Below are 19152 nucleotides of genomic sequence, written 5' to 3'. Positions count from 1 at the left end.
GTTACAGATGATAAAAACCAACCATTAACGATGTAGAAGACTCTGATTTCATCAACGCCAGTTTTATTGATGTAATGTATCGTATTAACCTATGGTTCTTGTATGTTGATTGAGTAAAAACTGTTAAGGAATGACGTTTTAAAGCTTATATTGTTTTCTTCAGGGTTATGAAAGACAAAGGAAATATATCGCAGCCCAACTAAATAAATATGTATGTGCCGACCTTCTTGTGTACCCATTTATAATATGCAAACATAATTTGTTCATCAACATACACAAGCAATTCAAGTTTGGTTTCTATAATTCGACAGGACCTTTAGTTCGATACCGGTAATATGGCGAATGATATTGGCAGAAAATATTAAAGTAATAGCGATGGTTGCAAATACATGAAGGCGAACAGGTATGAACACAAGTTTCATACTTTTTAACAATAATATGTGCTTTCCTAATTAAAACAGTTAACAGTCAGACATATTCGACATGCTCCATATTTTGCTGGTAGGAGCTAAACACTAATTTTAAGACATTTTCGTTGGTGAGCATTTTACATTTTAGAGGAAGTGCTTCCAATATTGGCCTGACGATACTAAAAGCCTTTGCCAGTATGGGAATGTAATTATATAATTGATTCGACAGGAAAAGTATGCCGACTTTGTGACAAGGGAACTGCAATGCACTAAGGTTGTATGTGTAGTACATTGGAAACTTTGGTTCAATTATTCATTTACAGTCTTCATTTACTTTGCATCACGCGTTTTAATCATATAATAGTTTAAAAATCAAGACTTACTGCAACGATGTCTACATAGTTTACCACTGTCAGTTTACTTCATTGCCCGAGAACGGATTACCAGACACAGCGCTGTCGTTATTGCAATTCTGGCGCAAAGTTCGCTCTTACTGCCGACATCACAAAGTCGAGTCCATGGCTTGTTCATTACTGGTAACTATAAATTTAAAATATTTTGCACATTTAAGTGAGCGATTTTACATTTTATTTCGAAAGCATAGCATGTGTTTCAAGGAACAAGTGGTTGTTTCAGCACTGGCGTTGGAAGAACCGGTACCTTTATCGCCCTCGATTATCTATATGAGCACGGGATGGCGTCAAACTAAATCACGGTGCATGATGTCGTCAAGGCACTTAGAGCACATCGCATTAACATGGTTCAAACTGATGCATGTAAATAAAAACAAAACTTAACACTGACTTTGCGTTTGATATTTATTGACACCAATTGTTTGTTTTAATTATAGTTCTTCACTTGTAGTCTTAACGACTTTTAAACGAAATTACATTTAAATAGACACAATATCTGTACCTCCACGAAGTTCTATGTGAAGCATTGGATCAAATTGGAAGCGTTGCGATGAAGAAGGAATACGTTACGACAAGTTCTGAGTTGCTTGACGTCACAAGCGAGTTTAAGGTATTTCATTAGTGCCAAATGTGTATAACAACGAAAACATGAATGTTAAGATTGTTAAGATTCTATGACACGTGCCAATTGTAAAGGATCTCGTGGTGGTATTTGGATTTTATAAAGTTTGCATTCGTAAAATATAAAAAAACTATTATTGCGATGAATGCTTATCTGAATTACTTTGCTGAAGCAAGTGTTTTTGTGTTTGAACGATATTATTGAATGTGCATAGTCTTCGTGTATCCTAATGAAATTCCGAATGATAATTAAACAAACATAAGATAAATATCGCTACATGTAAAGAACACACTATTTTATATGACGTCGTTTGTAACATATAACTTCCCTATTGTCGCTTCCTGTAATAATGTAATGTATTCGCAGATATTTATATGTGAATTATATTTTTATGTAACATAATTTATTTGATAGTAGCAAAAAGTGTAAATCCTTATATTTTCCAATTTAAGTGTATGCACAGATAGATGATAGTTAGAGTACGTGCATCTGTCCAAAATAAGAAGTATTTGTAAGCATGTTGTCTACATTAGCCAAATATATAGTGTAAAGCTAAGTAAGATACTCTTACCTAAACACATTTTTATAATAACGCCAAAATGTATAACATGCTTTCGTGACAAACTCACATTTGATAAATAAAAGTATGGTGACAATATGCAATAACGCCAAATCACAGTGCAAGCAAAATAATTGTCCATATATGAGGAAGAAGTGATACTCAAACACTTATTGATGCATTGATACATTGGTGCGTGTATTGATGTGTACTTAAGTGTTATATCTTTGTTCTACTGATTGAAGCGACTCTGTGAAGCAGCAGATTCTAACGTGACGCATCCTACTGATGATAACGTTTATGTTGCCTTAGGTAAGCAAACCAAAGTTTGTCCATGTGCACCATTTGTGTATATATATATGTCATATAAGTTATTATTAGAATAATGCAAGACCATTTAGTATGTGACAACCCCACTTTTAATTACAACACATGAATGGTTGTTTGTAAATATATGCAAAAGCAAGGGGCTATAACATGCAATTTTCTATATTATACTTCAGAAGATAATTTTAGGCCAATGCTGACAAAGCCTGCCGCCGGCAATAGCAACGATATCAATGCTGTTTGCGTATCTGTAAGTTGATATGGCATCAATAATATAAGTAAATATTATTACATGTAGATACCAAAACATAAGTTATCAGTTGTAGTAATGTTGATTAGCTTATCTGAAAATATAGTGTGGAGAGTACGCTTTTGTGATCGTGTATGTTTCTGCGTATGTGCACACATGCGTCCGTTGCTTCTTTTGCGTTCACACTTCTACTTCCCTTAAACCACTCTACGTATGTCACGAATGCATTATCTTTGGATGATCCTTTTCCACGACCGTTCGTATTGTTTTAGTTTGATGCATATGTAGGTTACCAGAGTAAACACTTTATTAAATAAAATGAAACATATTTGTAATTAAATTTGGATTTTACGTGTATTGACTTTAGAAGCAACATTAGTTTCAAAAGAATGATTTGCTCTATAACAGCATTGTCCATATGTTATATAATTCGTAAGGAAACGACTATAGTAGTTCTCATAACGCTTGTTGAAATTGATCCACTTTGGTCAATACTGTCTGCGTTCCTGGGCTACATGACTTGTTAAGAGTAACGGCAAAATGACTTTCAAAAACCCCTCTAAAACCGCAGGTAATTAATAATTGGTAGGTATCATGTAATGTGAAAGAAAATGTTCAAATTAAGGCCTTGTGTTAAAAGATGCCCTGCACCGGGGCTAACCTACTTTGAATAGGCTTTAAGAGCAAATATTACAAATATGTTTTAAGTATTGCGAGAATTCATGGTGCATGTTCTTATAGATTGTCAATGTGCCAGGATCATGCATGTTGTTCATTTTGTTTTTATGTGCTACTGTAGACGTTTCGAGAGCAGGACAAATTGATTTTTACTCCTGCCACCACGGACGGAAGCACAGGCTTAAACTTGATATGGTTACTACATGACTTCAAAATTGCTACAGTTGTTATCCTGCATGATAGGGTAGATCTAGAAAGATGATGAACGCTTGTATTTAATGCCATTTAATCGCATAATACTTGATCGTTAATAACGTAAATCTATTTTTGATTGAGTAAAAACCTTTCAACATTAAAAAGCACCGCATTTCAAAACAGCGTGTATCTGACCTATAATTGTAGTACTTACTATGCACTTGAATAATAACGCTTACTATTTAGATTGTACCGTACATTCCTGATCAAGGAAAAGACATCGTAATTGGACCCTTCGGCGGGAAATTACTAACGACAGCCGACCGAAGTCATTATACAGAACATGTTGTGCGTTACAAAAGTATCGTTGAGGTACATAGCCAACACTAGCTCGTTGAAGGGATGTGTTCGCAGATTTGCGTATGTTAAAAAAAGCAATTATATGTATATATAATATAAAATATGTATATATAATAAATAATTCTAGTTTAAATAAAACATTTACGTATGGATTCACCTTAATGCGAACGTTGGACGGACCTTAAACACCAAAATAAAATCTTTTACCCCTGGAAAACTCAGGCTGATAGTAACTGTGTATTTTAAATGCTTTTTGAGTAATGCGCATGATTGTTACCCTATCGATGAAACCAGTGCAGATAAACGTATATTCTTAACATATTTAGAGCTTTATTTAAGCGGCGGACGGCTTGTCTGTGTATGATTTAAAATTAAAAGGCATTTAAGTTTCCACAGTATATATCCCGCAAATTATAACAGCGATATGTATGTGGTTGTTGTGTGCAACTTATTCATCATTACATCCATGTTGAGGAGCTAAACATTATTTGGAATTTCGACTGGTATTGACCAATCAAACTTCGTTATGTGTAGGATAGAGTCCAAAATTGAAGACACAGTTAAACAATCCGAAATTCAGAAAGCAAATATTTGATACTTTAGAAATAATGAAACAGATGATAAGATCTTTTTCAAAACATCCATTAATTCGTTTTTAAGGAAAGCGACAAATACCTAGACACTACAGAAAAATACAAACAATACGATGTAAGAATTAAAAATGATTAAAGTTATCGTCTATACGAAGCATACAAAGCATAAAGGGCAACGCTTCGAACCTACATATAGCCTATAATTGATCACTAGCACAGAAGTGTGAATAAGAATTAAAATCATTGCATTGTCATTCAAAGTTAATATCAATAAATACATTAACATTTTATCTTATTTCAATATTAATTACGAAATGGTTTAATATGCAACGGAAAAACATAGAAATTATGTGGGATACGATTAAAATACACTTTAATATATTGCTAAATAGTTCATGTTTGCAATCATTTTATGATAGTTTTAATTTCAATGTAGAATTAAATATTAAAAAACAAAGAATATGTTTATGCTCCCCCCCCCCCAAAAAAAATTGTGGTGGGATCATATAGTCGCCGCTTCGTCTGTCCGTGTGTCCGTGCGTCCGTCCGTCCGTCCGTCCGTGCACAATTTTTGTCCGGGCTATTTCTCAGCAACCAATGACCGGAATTCAATGAAACTTTATGGGAAGCTTCACTACCAAGAGGAGATGTGCATATTATCAGCGGGTTCTGGTCGGTTGATTTTTAACAGAGTTATGGCCCTTTGAAATTTTCAATTAACTGTACATATAGTGCAATTCTTGTCCGGGCTATTTCTCAGCAACTAATGACCGGAATTCAATGAAACTTTATGGGAAGCTTCACTACCAACAGGAGATGTGCATATTATCAGCCGGTTATGGTCGAATGAATTTTCATGGAGGTATGGCTCTTTGAAATTTTCCATTGTACATATAGTGCAATTCTTGTCCGAGCTATTTCTCAGCAACTTATCACGGGAATTCAATGAAACTTTATGGGAAGCTTCACTACCAACAGGAGATGTGCATATTTTCAGCCGGTTATGGTCGGATGATTTTTCACGGAGTTATGGCTCTTTGAAATTTTCCATTGTACATATAGTGCAATTCTTGTCCGAGCTATTTCTCAGCAACTTATCACGGGAATTCAATGAAACTTTATGGGAAGCTTCACTACCAACAGCAGATGTGCATATTATCAGCCGGTTATGGTCGGATGAAATTTTCTATAAACTGTACATATAGTGCAATTCTTGTCCGGGCTATTTGTCCCCAACTACTGACTGGAATTCAATGAAGCTTTATGGGAAGCTTAAATACCTTGAGGAGATGCGCGTGTTATTTGTTGGTTCTGGTTAGATGATTTATTTAAAGAGTTATGGCCCTTTGAAAGTTTTAAGTTGCTTTATCATCCATCGTATTATTTTGTCCAAAGTTATGCCCCTCAAGACGTTTCCTTTTATCTGAATAAATAGTGCAATATTGTGACAAAAAAAAACTTTGGGGAGCATCACCCGTCTCCGACGTTTTCTTGTTTCTAAATATTTGTCTTAGTCAGGAGTGATATTTTGCTTGTTTGAATACACAGTCACATACAGTCCTTATTTGAAACCCTCAGTCTGGCAACTTTTTTTTAATGTTCCCTAAATACGTCCATAAATTTCACCGACTCTTGTCAGGAACTCTTCGCAAACAATGTCGTGGTTGTCGTACTGGTCCCACAGATCCCCAACTCTCTGGTCCATTGATATGTACAAAGCCCTTCTGTTGATGAATGTTGACCGTTTTGGAAATAATTCAATGTTTTTAATTTGATAAGTAATGCAAAAATTCGAATTTTTCATATACCCGGTATTACTATATTCATTTTTAAATTGGAAATATAATAATAAAACATTTGTCACATACACCGTCAACAAAGTAACAATACCTAAAAACACCATATACCATTTCACACTTCTAAAAGTAACAATAAACAGATAATCTGTCAGGCATTCAGAGCTGATTAGGGTCCTGATTATCTAGGGGTAGATAAGGCTATTACTTATAGGGATTGCCTAGAGAAAAGACTGTAGTATGGAATGTGTTAACTGCCTGTTTACATAAGTGTTTAATTAAAAAAATATTTTTATTATTATTATATATTAAGTTGTTGAATTTTGTCTCATTGAAGGATTAGTGATAGAAGTTGTGTTTTGTAATAGATGTGTATTATAACATATTTAAATCTTCAAATATCATTATACATTTCAAATCCAGTAATTCGCAGAACTTTTTGTTATATTTTTTTAATGCTACTTATCTTCATGATTTCAGGGCTCAACATTAAAGGTTGTCCTATTGCCCCTGGCAATGGTAAAAGTTGGTCCTGGCAAGTTATTTTATAATCTAGTTGTCCGCCCGTCAAGTGCAAAAAAGAACAAATAGCATTTAATTTAAAAAAAGGTTTTGTGGTGTATCATTTTGATCTTTATTAAACAAACACAAGGTTTACAGTAAATGTGATATTTCCTGTTTGGGCTAGTGGCTTTACGTTCAGAGCAAGTAGATTTTCTAAGTACTTGCCCGGCAGGGCAAGTTGATTTTAAGGTTAATGTTGAGCCCTGGATTTATTAAATCCGCTCAAATACCGCTAACTATAATACAACTAGCATGGTCCTGCTTAAAATGATATAAAATGTAATTTAATTTTTACAAAAATTGTACTCACACAATTCAAGTCCAATTTTAATCATACAGAATGTTAAAGTTGATTTTGAAATTGAAGAATTCTAATAATATATTTAAATTTGCTCTTTCATTTTTAGAACATCTGTTAATAATTGGAATACATACAAATGAAATTATAATAATGTATAAGTTAATTAAGTAACGCAAGTAAATTTAATCAACAGATTATTTGAATGACATATGCCTCACAATTTTGCAATACACAAGTTCATGTTCCATCGTGTCCCGATAAACCAGGTTTCATGAGATATGGGACATACAGTACATTTTTGGCATGCATGGAATATACAGTAAGGCATCAATTAACAGCATGCCAAATTGCCAATTTTTAAATTAACTAACCAACACATTATTTGGATGACAAATTAAGTGAACATTTTCAATGACAAAACGGCTTTAATTTTCATATCCGTAATAGCACATCACCCTCCATAATTATTGAAAATATTCATCATTTATATCTAAATACTTCTCAACAACTGAAACATGTCATGCAAACACATTGTATAAAATATGTCCGTTATTAACTTACTAGCCCATCATTAATTGAGAAAATGACCAAAACATAAACAATTTAATAAAAGAATAATCTGGCCATGTTGGTATAAAGGAAATAATGATGTCTAAATAGGCGTATATATTGATCTCTTTAGTGGTTATAAATATCTTATTTCTAATGTAGCTTCTAAGTTCATGTATTGCTGAATTTTAAATAGAATAATCACAGCCCAAAATTAATTGCTAATTCAGTGTTTTTGATTAAGGGGTCTAAGTGTCTTCATTAAAAAAATCAGGGGTCTACGTGTCTTCAACAAAAATATTGAAAATAGGGATCGAAGTGTCAAGAGGTCGCAGTGTCATCTAAAATGGGTAGGGGTCGAAGTGTCAAGGGGTCAAAGTGTCTTGCTACCCAATATATTGTGTAAAATGTAATATTGTGTATTTACGTTGTCATTCTCCCAGTTATTGTTTTGAAATGCTCGTATGCAATTGAAGAACAAAATTTCTTTGTTAAGAAAGCCTTTTAATCAAATTATACAGTAGTATGCCAAACAAATAGGTTTTAAGCTTAAGAACGTAACAAACACAGCTTATATTACCAACTGTGATTTTTAAAGCGAACGTTTATACTAGAGCCTTGCACTTTGTCTTTTGTTGCCCTTAACAAGTTGTATGTACAAAAAACTACAGATAAACCATCTAGGAATAAAAACTTCCGCTTGTAAACTTCCGCGTCAATCTAAGTAAACATGTATAATATTTAGCGGACTAGTATAATAAACTTAATGTTGAATCATTTGTCTTCAACACTTGAGTGTCTCGTTTTGCAAGCAAGTTTGCACTAGAAATAGTTCATAAAATATGAACACAAAATGTCGATTATACTTCCGATTTACGACAAAGTCTTTTTACTTTTGTCATCATCTTAGTACCGAAATAAAACAGATTTGTTTGTTTGCTCTATTGTATATTTACCAGCTTGTATTGTTAGCATTTCCATAGTGTATGTTGGGAACTCAATGTATAGTTACAATTTGTATAGCTTGGGTACGACTAAATTAATTTAAATGCATTTTATTAAACTTAGATAAGTATTTGACTAAAAAACTTAAATATTTTGGAATTATATTGTTTTATGAATGTAATGTCTAGTATACTTACAACCTATTTTCTTTATATCTTTATTTGCGTGCTTTGAATTAACATGTGTGATCCCGTATATGAACATTAAATTCCTTTTAAATAGACGGAGTTGCTGTTTTAATTAGCTCACCTGAGCACAACGTGCTCATGGTGAGCTTTTGTGATCGCCTTTAGTCCGTCGTCCGTCTTGCGTTGTGCGTCCATCGTCAGCATTTGTCTTGTGAACACTCTAGAGGCCACATTTATTATCCGATCTTCATGAAACTTGGTCATAACATTTGTCCAAATAATACCTCGACTGAGTTTGAAACTGGGTCATGCTGGGTCAAAAACTAGGACACTAGGTCAGAAAAAAAAACCTGTGAACACTGTAGAAGTTACATTTGATGCTTCATATAACTTTGTCAAAATGTTTGTCTCAATGATATGTTGGTTGAGTTCAAGAATGGTTTCGGCCCATTGAAAAACATGGCCGCCAGGAGGCGTGGCAGAATTCCTCAAATGGCTATAGAGAAACCTTGCGAAAACTAAAGAAGTTACAATTTTAGCCCAATCATCAAGAAACTTGGTCAAAACATTGTTTTCATTGATATCTCGGACGAGTTCGAAAATGGTCTAGATCGGTGAAAAAACATGGCCGCCAGGGGGCGGGACAGTTTTCTCTAAATGTATATAGTAAAAACATGTGAACACTCTAGAAGTCACATTTTTTGTCAAATCTTCATGAAATTTGGTCAGAGCATATGTTTCCTGGATACGTCGGTTGAGTTCGAAAATGGTTTGGATTGGTAAAAAAACATGGCCGCCAGGGGGGGTCTTTTTCTGTATGTTTATATAGTAAATAAAAGTTTGTGAACACTCTAGAAGTCACGTTTTTTTCCTCATCATCATGAAATTTTGTCTAAACAACAATTTTATAGATATCTCGTACGAGTTCGAAAACGGTCATGATTGGTGAGAAAACATGGCCGCCAGGGGGCGGGGCGGTTTTCTCTGTATGTATATAGTGTAAACATGTTAACAGTCTAGAAGACACATTTTTTGCCCAATCTTCATGAAATTTGGTCAGAACATTTGTTTCCTGGATATAACGGTTGAGTTCGAAAATGGTTTGAATCGGTATAAAAACATGAGCCAAGGGTGGTCATTTTCTTTTATTTATATATCAAAGAAGCTTGTGAACACCCTTGAAGTCACATTTTTTGCCTAATCAAAAAGTAAGCATCATGCAATTTGGTAAAAACATTGGGTTTGTGGTTATCTTGGACGAGTATGAAAATGGTCGTGATCCGTTGAAAAACATGGCCGCCAGGGGATAGGGCAGTTTTCCCTATATGTATATAGTGAAAACATGTGAACAGTTTAGACGACACCCAATCTTTATGAAATTTGGTCAGAACATTTGTTCCTTGGATTCGACGCTTAAGTTCGAAAATGGTTCAGATCGGTAAAAAATAAACATGACCGCCAGGAGGGGGTCTTTTTCCTTATATTTATATGGTAAGAAAAGCTTGTGAACACTCTAGAAGTCACATTTTTTTGTCCAATCATCATGAAACTTGGTCAAAACATTGGATTTATGGCTATCTTTGTTGAGTTTGAAAATAGTCGTGATCAGTGAAAAAACATGGCCGCCAGGGGATGGGGCAGTTTTCTCTATATGTATATTAGGAAACATGTGAACAGTCTAAAAGACACAATTTTTGCCCAATCTTCATAAAATTTGGTCAAAAAATTTTTTCCTGGATACGACGGTTGAGTTCAAATACGACGGTTGAGTTCAAAAATGGTTTTGATCCATCTAGTAACATGACCGCCGGGAAGGGGGTGTCATTTTCCTTAAATTTTCATACTAAAAAAGCTTGTGAAAACTCTCAAAGTCACATTTTTTTGGCCAATCCTTATGAAACTTGGTCAAGACATTCGTTTTATTGTTATGTTGAATGAGTTTAAAAATGGTCGTGATCAGTGGAAAAACATGGCCGCCAGGGGATGGGGCAGTTTTCTCTATATGTATGTAAGAAGCATTTTCCTTATATATATTTTTTTAATCTGGGTATTTAAAACATGGCCGCCAGGGTGGGTGGGGTAATTTTCTATATAGGCCTATTTCGATAACTTTAGAACACCTTATTTTTAAAGTCAGTCTTCTCATATCAATTATTTGAAATATTTGCTGAAGAGTTTTTATCTTTGTTTCTTTCCATCTAAGTCTCTCAGGTGAGCGACCCAGGGCCCTTTGGGGCCTCTTGTTAATTGTTCTCTCTGTTAGTAAAGTTCTGAACATTTCAAACGAAATGAGTGCGATCATGTGTTTATATTATCATACATATTTGTTAAAAACACCAATGGCTTACTTATCTGTGTAATATTTTGGAATTATACAATGTATCAAATAATGAAACGAATAAGTCAGGAAGTGACAAACGTTTTTTATAAATGTTTGTCACATTAAACGATAAAATAACATGAAAAGTATGCTGTATATTTACATCAAATTAAAAAATCAAGAAAATCAATGTTAAATGAACACGAAATTAATATTAGTTCAAACATGGTCCGTATAGTTGGCAAGTATATATACAAGTACGTTATGAATGACTTTGCCATGAACGAATAATTTAAAATATGCCGTGTATCTAGAGCAACTTTAACATTTTATTTAATTGATGAATACAATATTGAAGGAAAGCGAAATTAATATTTTTCCGGCAATGGTCCGTGTGTTCGGCAAAATCGACTCGTATTAACAAATATACATGCACATTAAACCAGCGTGAGTGAATGACACAATAACGTTAACATAGCCGCGTATTTACAGCAATTATAATATTTGACAAAAGAATATTTAATATCCACTTAATTAATATTATTTCAGACATGGCCTGTGTGGTCCACAAATGTCATTGGCATTTATACAAGTACGTTATATACCTGTGTCATTAAACGACGTCATACCCTATAAATATGCCGTATTTATAAAGCAACTTTAAAATTGTGCAATACGATATTTAATGAACACGAAATTGATATGAGTTCAGTCATGGTTCTTACGTTCTGCAAATGTGGTCCGTATAGTCCGCAAACATGTGTCTTCTGGTCCATTGTCCATATCGTCGCTATTTCTTGAAGCCGATGTATTGGCAATAAAAAGACACCATTTTTATAATTCTTTAAATATAAGCCCTTCCCGCAGTGTGCAATATTTGGAAGGTCGTTTTATTCAAAAGCTTACAAAATAGCAAGACCGATTTTCTAAAACCACTGTAAACATAGTAAAATATTAACATCGGCATCAAGTTCACTTTGTACAAATGGTAGTTTAGGTGAAATCCATAATCGTCAGAAGTACTTCAAAACTAGTGCTTTTCATTAAAAGATATAACCATAATAATATTCATATTTGTGACCTTACAAATGTGATTTGAGCTTTGGCAAAGTCCATTTTCATAACCCGTAGGCTAAGGTGAAAAACAATAGCATGAACTTGACCGATGAAACAAATATGTTTTTTACGTATCGAAGTACAGCTGTTATCATTTAAAGCATAGTTATGACACTGCTTGTTAGTAATCAATTAAACCGCCAGAAAATAAAGCATTAACTTACGGCAAGATTTTTTCTTAACTGATATGTTCGCTGCTTTGCCAGATTCAATAGGAATTCGGCGACGTGCCTGTTTCCTAGAAGAAGAACATAGAAACGATGAAAAATTGTGCACGTTTTAATATTTAATATGTTCAAATGTGACGCATAGAACCACATTTATTCTTATCAGGATAACGATGTGTTCACTCACTTCGTGCTTGCTAACTAAATCAAAACGCCAGTAATGTACCAAACATGACTGAAATATTGCATGCCGACATTGCCCAGACTCTTCCTGATAAAGGCCCGATGTGTTAATGTCACGTCTGGGGAACAAACCATCTTGTACACAGACTGGTGTGGACATTAACGGCATGGAGCGTTGATCGTAATTGGGCCGATGATCTACTGGCTCGGCTATATGATTATTTGTAGAATGACACGTTGGGGGAATCAAACATCTTGTTTTTTTTTAACATTAAATAGGCAAATACGTGAGGTGATTTATTTTCATATGCTCTCCCAAAGCAAATGTTCATCATGAAACGCGGACATCCAGAAACATGTACGATAATATATGGTATTTCAGATATAACCTGGTTTATCTTACGTCTTGACGTTTTTATTGGCTATCTTTGGTTACACAACGTCTTTACTAAATTATTCTGCAGCTCGCAATGATTGTTTTAGCATATTTTATGTTTTAAGAGTAGGTCTTATGTTTTTTTACATTTTGATAATGCGTTATATACTCTTAAGGTCGTACTTACGTCAGGGTTATTATTGTGTGATCTAAATGACTTAAGTTTGACATATGTTATCTATATCGACATGCATGTTTTAAGATGAATAAATAGATATTTCATGTTATGGAAGTGATGATTTTAATGAGTTTTATTGTGAATTTAAGTGATACGTATATATTTGCGAAACATATATTTACCACAATTTAAACATTTCGCGATTCAAACACATTTTAATATTAATAATATAAAGTCTATATTCCATGTTCATATTCATGCTTGTTATTGCAACGCTGCATGTGTGAGCTAAAAGTAATACTCCTTTAACAACATGTACGGTTATAAAAATACATGTATCAATAGAGGATTATCAATTCTTAAATCATTTGTTATAATCAAATTTATACATGTAATTACATTACGGTTACACATTTATATAAATGCTAAGCATACAGAATATATATGTTTATTTTTTATCGGTTTAAATTTTGTCTTTAAAAAATAGCATTATTCAGAAATGCAAACAAGTACCCATGCAACATACAAGTTATGGTTTATAAAACATTATTCCAGGCAAAATTCAGTTTGCTTTTTCCGAAATAGAATGCCGTTAAAATTAAGTGTAAAGTATTAATGTATACACATCGCACACAAACCAAAGATTCTCAACACGCAAAATTCACAATTTAGTGTTGTTTACCTACTTGTGTGTCACAAAGATATTCGAATGAATCTTTCACTCTGTGTACATTCCAATATCAGACGTAAGTTCCAGGGTTTTTTCAGCACTCGAGTTTAGAATATAAAACCCGAGTATTCAGTTAAAAGAGTCATAATTGTCGCACCCCAAGCTCATTTCAAATACTTAACATACCAGAACCCTGATTGTAGGCTAGTTTTGAATACTATAACCATTCTGTGTGCGGTCTAGTTTTAGCGTACTATGACATTTCTGTGTGCGATCTAGTTTTAGCATACTATGACATTTCTGTGTAACGTCTAGTTTTAGCATACTATGACATTTTTGTGTGAGGTCTAGTTTTAGCATTATAAGACAATTGTAGTCGGCCTAGTTTTAGCATACTATGACATTTCCAAAGTAGGCAAGTTTTTGCATACTATGATAGTTCTGAGTGAGGTCTAGTTTTAGCATACCATGAAATGTGTATAGGACGCCAGTTTTTAGCATATTAAGACTTTTCAAGTAGGCCCAGTTTTTTTCAAACTATGACATTTGTAGTCGGCCTAGTTTTAGCATACTATGACATTGCCAAAGTAGGCAAGTTTTTGCATACTATGATAGTTCTGAGTGAGGTCTAGTTTTAGCATACCATGAAATTTGTATAGGACGCCAGTTTTTAGCATATTAAGACTTTTCAAGTAGGCCCAGTTTTTTTTCAAACTATGACATTTCTAGCGGGCATAGTGTTATCCTATAAAGAAATTTGAATGTCTATGTTCTTATATATTATATATTAGTTAAGTATCGCAATATTTATCACCATATTTATCCACTAACTGGAGGGCAAGTACAGTTATACTAATTTAAGGACAGACGCCGGCCGAGCTTAGCAAATAAATTTCCAATAATAAAGATCTAACTATATATAAGTGTACATCAAGGGTAAAATGCCCTGGTAAAAAACTGGTATATCGACAAGTACTTTAATTAAGAAATACATTCGTCCAATCTTTTAAGCCATTTCCAGTTACATTGTATTCATCGACCAAGCGGTCATATTCATTGTTCAAAACGCACAGACAGGAACATTAAGTCTGATGAGAAGTGACTGCTGTTTTAACCCCTTTTATCGCCCGTCTGGATATTATTGCAGCAAACAATGCACGGTGACAGATATAACCGCGAGAATCAGAAAGATTTCACGAGTTATGAACCCATTGCCGTTTATTTATAACATGTTATTGGGCAGCTTTCATCTGCAACGGCAAATAAAACGCGAGCTCGGCTGTAACTCATTTCGTTTATGAGTATTTACATTTGCAGTGATGTTTAGATGTATTGAGTGAATGAGGATAATTAAATTAACTTGGAGGAAGACGACTACCATATTACGAAGGAAAACATTAAACACTTGAAGTTGTTTAATGCATAAAATTAGGACTCCAATCTTGCAAATACCGCACGGTATTTGTGCGCAAGTATAAAGCGCATGAAATTTCTTTGGGTTTCGGACGGAATTAAATTTGGGATCCGTAAATATTATCTCAGACAATAAAGATGCACTGATTGGATTTGAAAACGCTCAAGACTGTTTAGAAAGACATGACATAAACATGTCAAATCCGTTTTGACCTGTCTAACGTTAAGTGGTACGCTATGTATGTGTGATGATAAACATATTTAGCTTTCTAAATTGTTAATTTACGTGTGTTATTCATAATACTAAATTTGGTTGCTAGTGTACACATACATTCGAATAAATATGTACCTGGTGGCACAGTACGGTCCCCCTAAATCACCAATTCTTTACAGGACCGTTCTAATCCAGACGACCAACTTTTTATTCAAATTTGTTTTCGTATCGTGTAGGGCCATCGGTCACTGACTATAAAGAAAGAACTCCTTATAAACTGATAAAAAGATATCACCTCTGCTGGATTTTTAATATGATAACATTACATATTTCATGTAGATTTAGGTTCTGTTGGTGGTATGCTTTTTATGATTGAAGTCAATTTTGGTTGCGTTCATGCGATTATAAACCAAATGGTTTCACTGCCAATTCCACGATGCGAGTCAGAGATACATCATTTATTAATACCTCAAAAATGCAAATTTGTATCGATATCAAGAATAACCCTTCAAATATATCAGGGTTTCTATTAAACACGTTTATTTGCAAATAACACTCCTTCATGAAAAGCTATTCGTTTACGATATTTAAATTCAAGAACATGACATTCAGTAATGCATAAATTTATAAGAAATTGGACAAGTTTGTTTCAGGTTGATTCGCCGCAACAGAGATTAGTGTAGTCCGTTTTTCAACGCGTTTAGGAATTTTCCATTACGATATGGATATCTTTCACGCATACGTTGGCGTGACCGACGTATTCGACGAATTGCTATCTGTCATGTCAGGAAACGACTAAAAAAGGTAAAATAAATACGTAAGTAATATGTGTCATTAGTAACGATTCATTGACACAAAGGCTGTATTCATTTAATGCGATCGTAAAAATCTGAAAAAAAATACCAAAAAGTAAACAATCGCGCCGGGAGTTTACATTCAGTCGACTCCGGCTCGCATCCCAGGCGGCTCTTTTTTCCTCGTATTAAAAGTTGCATTTCAACAATATCGATACCCGTGTTTTAAAACTGACACTATAACATAATGAAACTTATGAACTCGTAGTATCAAATATTTGTATCAAATGACATCTGTTTAACGAGCGGAATTTATCAGCCGAACAAATAATGTGATAAGTATCCAAATTCTATACTTATGACTTTTGCTATGAGCGCGGCAATCAGACTTAAACAGTTTTGTTAAAATCTCCCGCGTTATTACTAAATGGCAGTTGGTGTTCAGTCTTTGTAAATTGCCCAATATAGTCCGTGACAGCCTTAAAATGTCCCAAACCAAACATTTTAGCTGTCTATTGACATGCCCTTATCCCCTACGCGTTTAATATTCGGTTTTTAACAGCTCCAAGCCACACGGAGTTTTCTTGCCAGTCGCGCCCGTCTACTCTCAAGCAATGCTTCAACACCGTCTCCGAATAAATTAACACATCCAAACTATTGCGCAAGAATGGGATAACAGAATGTTCACTGGGCACGCGATTTTACTATGAATATCATTAATTTAGCTCTGAAATTGTATTTGGTATTTCTTTGTCTCAACAAGAAGGTTTTTAATCCTTTTTAAAAGGACTGCATATGTTTTAATTGTTCATGTTTTCGAAAGCCAAACTTAGTATTTTATTTGACTATTGTGGTAATCAGAAAACTGCACCACTATGAAGTGTTTCCGCAAATTGATAACCCTTTTTTCGATGTTCACATTCGTCTGTGCTCAAAAAACGTTATTTATTCACAATAGTAATACTTGTCAGCACGAGTTCGTGTGCGTGATTTTTTTGCAGTCGCTGCCCCAAAATATGGAATAAGTAAACTGCTATTGATTCATACATCGTCGAATCATTTTTATTGTCGCTGTTATATACTTCAGCGTTCATTGTTTGCTACAATAATGCCAGACGAGTGATTAAAGAGATAACAAATAAGTCACTCCGCTAAAGGGACCTTTTCACGTTTTTGTAAATTGACAACATTAACAAAAAATGTTTCAGATTCGCACACTGTCGTTGAAGTTATGTTATTTGTGAGGAAACAGTTACGCTTAACATTTACCATGCTTTACAATATCCATAATATGCATCTTTTGACGATTTAAAAACCAGAAAATTATAAAGCGTTGCAACGCGAAACGATTGAATAATTTGGAGAGTTCTGTTTTTGTCGTTATATTTTGTGTCACTACGAGGTTTGCTTATATAAGTATATAATGCATCACTCATTGTATGAACACGGATGGCCGAGTGGTCTAAACGTTAGACTTTTACTATTTCCAGGGGTCAGTGGTTCGAGCCATGTTGAGGGTTACTTTTTTTCTTTCTTTTGCTTTTTCGTGTTTTTAATGGAGCTTATTAGATCCAATGTTTACATTTATCAATATAAAGCATTTAATGACAAACTTCAAAACATGCCAAAATCTTTGAAAAGGCCCCTTTAATGTTCGTGTCTGTGTCCTTCGCACATTTGAGTACGTTTTGGGGGATACGTGCGATCGATGTTAAAACCTGTGAACTTCATTGCGCAAATCAGATATATTTACAGGATTTTTAATCATTTTAAATCCACACTACGGCAAGATGGTGTGCTTTTTCATATATATATATATATATATATATATATATATATATATATATATATATATATATATATATATATATATATATATATATATATATATATATATATATATATATATATATATATATATATATATATATATATATATATATATATATATATATATATATATGTTCAAATCGTCGCGAAGAATCGAAACTTAATACGGGCAAAGAAGTAAGGCACGATTTAATATGAATAAATAGAACGTTACAACGTTTCCTACGAACTCGTATACAACCGACGTACCAAATCTCTTAACATATATTTGTATATTTGTTAAAAATAAATTGGCAACAGTATTACTGGTTTTGCGGATTGCATTGATTTACATATTTGTGCTAGAATACAGCAACGTCCATCTAAGAGCAAACATCTGAAAAATATACGCATACGCTATGCCGCACCCGTTTTAAAGGATGACAAATAATTGTATTGTGTTTACCATCTTAGAGAATTGTTTAGTTTGCCCTTTTCTCAACAACACTTTGGTTAAACGTCGTCAGACTTTTACAGTGAATTAAGCACAGAAGAGTCACAATGAAACATGCTTTTGTTGCCGTAATGGTCATAAGTGAAACATTTTGTCAATGTGTGAAATATTGATTTTTGAAATCAATCCTGGTGCGGAAATAAATAAAGCATCTCATCAGTCAATGTCTGATTGATTTTAAATTTCACGTCGCCAGTGTGTATGATGGCAATGGCATGCAGAAAAATATGTACAATATATTAGTTTTGATTCGATTGAAAAGATACGTTACAAACTGTTTGATTGATACGAACGATCACACTGCGTTTTTAAAGACCATTAAGAATTGATTAAAATCTCGTGTGTTTTGTACATGTATGTAAAGCGATTTGAAATGAAACGGTATGATGGCTGTCAAAATGATACAGTTTAGCTAATATTTCATATCCACGCAGTGAAGCTGTTGGCGGTTGTTGCAGTATATATCGTATATATTAAAACACAAAGGCCTGTATTTTACGCTGATATTATTAAGGTTCACCGTCAATTGATAAAAATTGGCCTACAAACTGAAATTATTTGAGAAATTAGATCTGGTTAACTCTAATTTGAAAGGAACAGGTTTCACGAAACGTTCCATGTTAATACAATTAAAATAACATCAACGAG

This window comes from Dreissena polymorpha, chromosome 6 (assembly GCF_020536995.1).
Source record: "Dreissena polymorpha isolate Duluth1 chromosome 6, UMN_Dpol_1.0, whole genome shotgun sequence".
NCBI classification, from domain to species: domain Eukaryota; kingdom Metazoa; phylum Mollusca; class Bivalvia; order Myida; family Dreissenidae; genus Dreissena; species Dreissena polymorpha.
Note: the sequence above shows the minus strand (reverse complement) of the source record.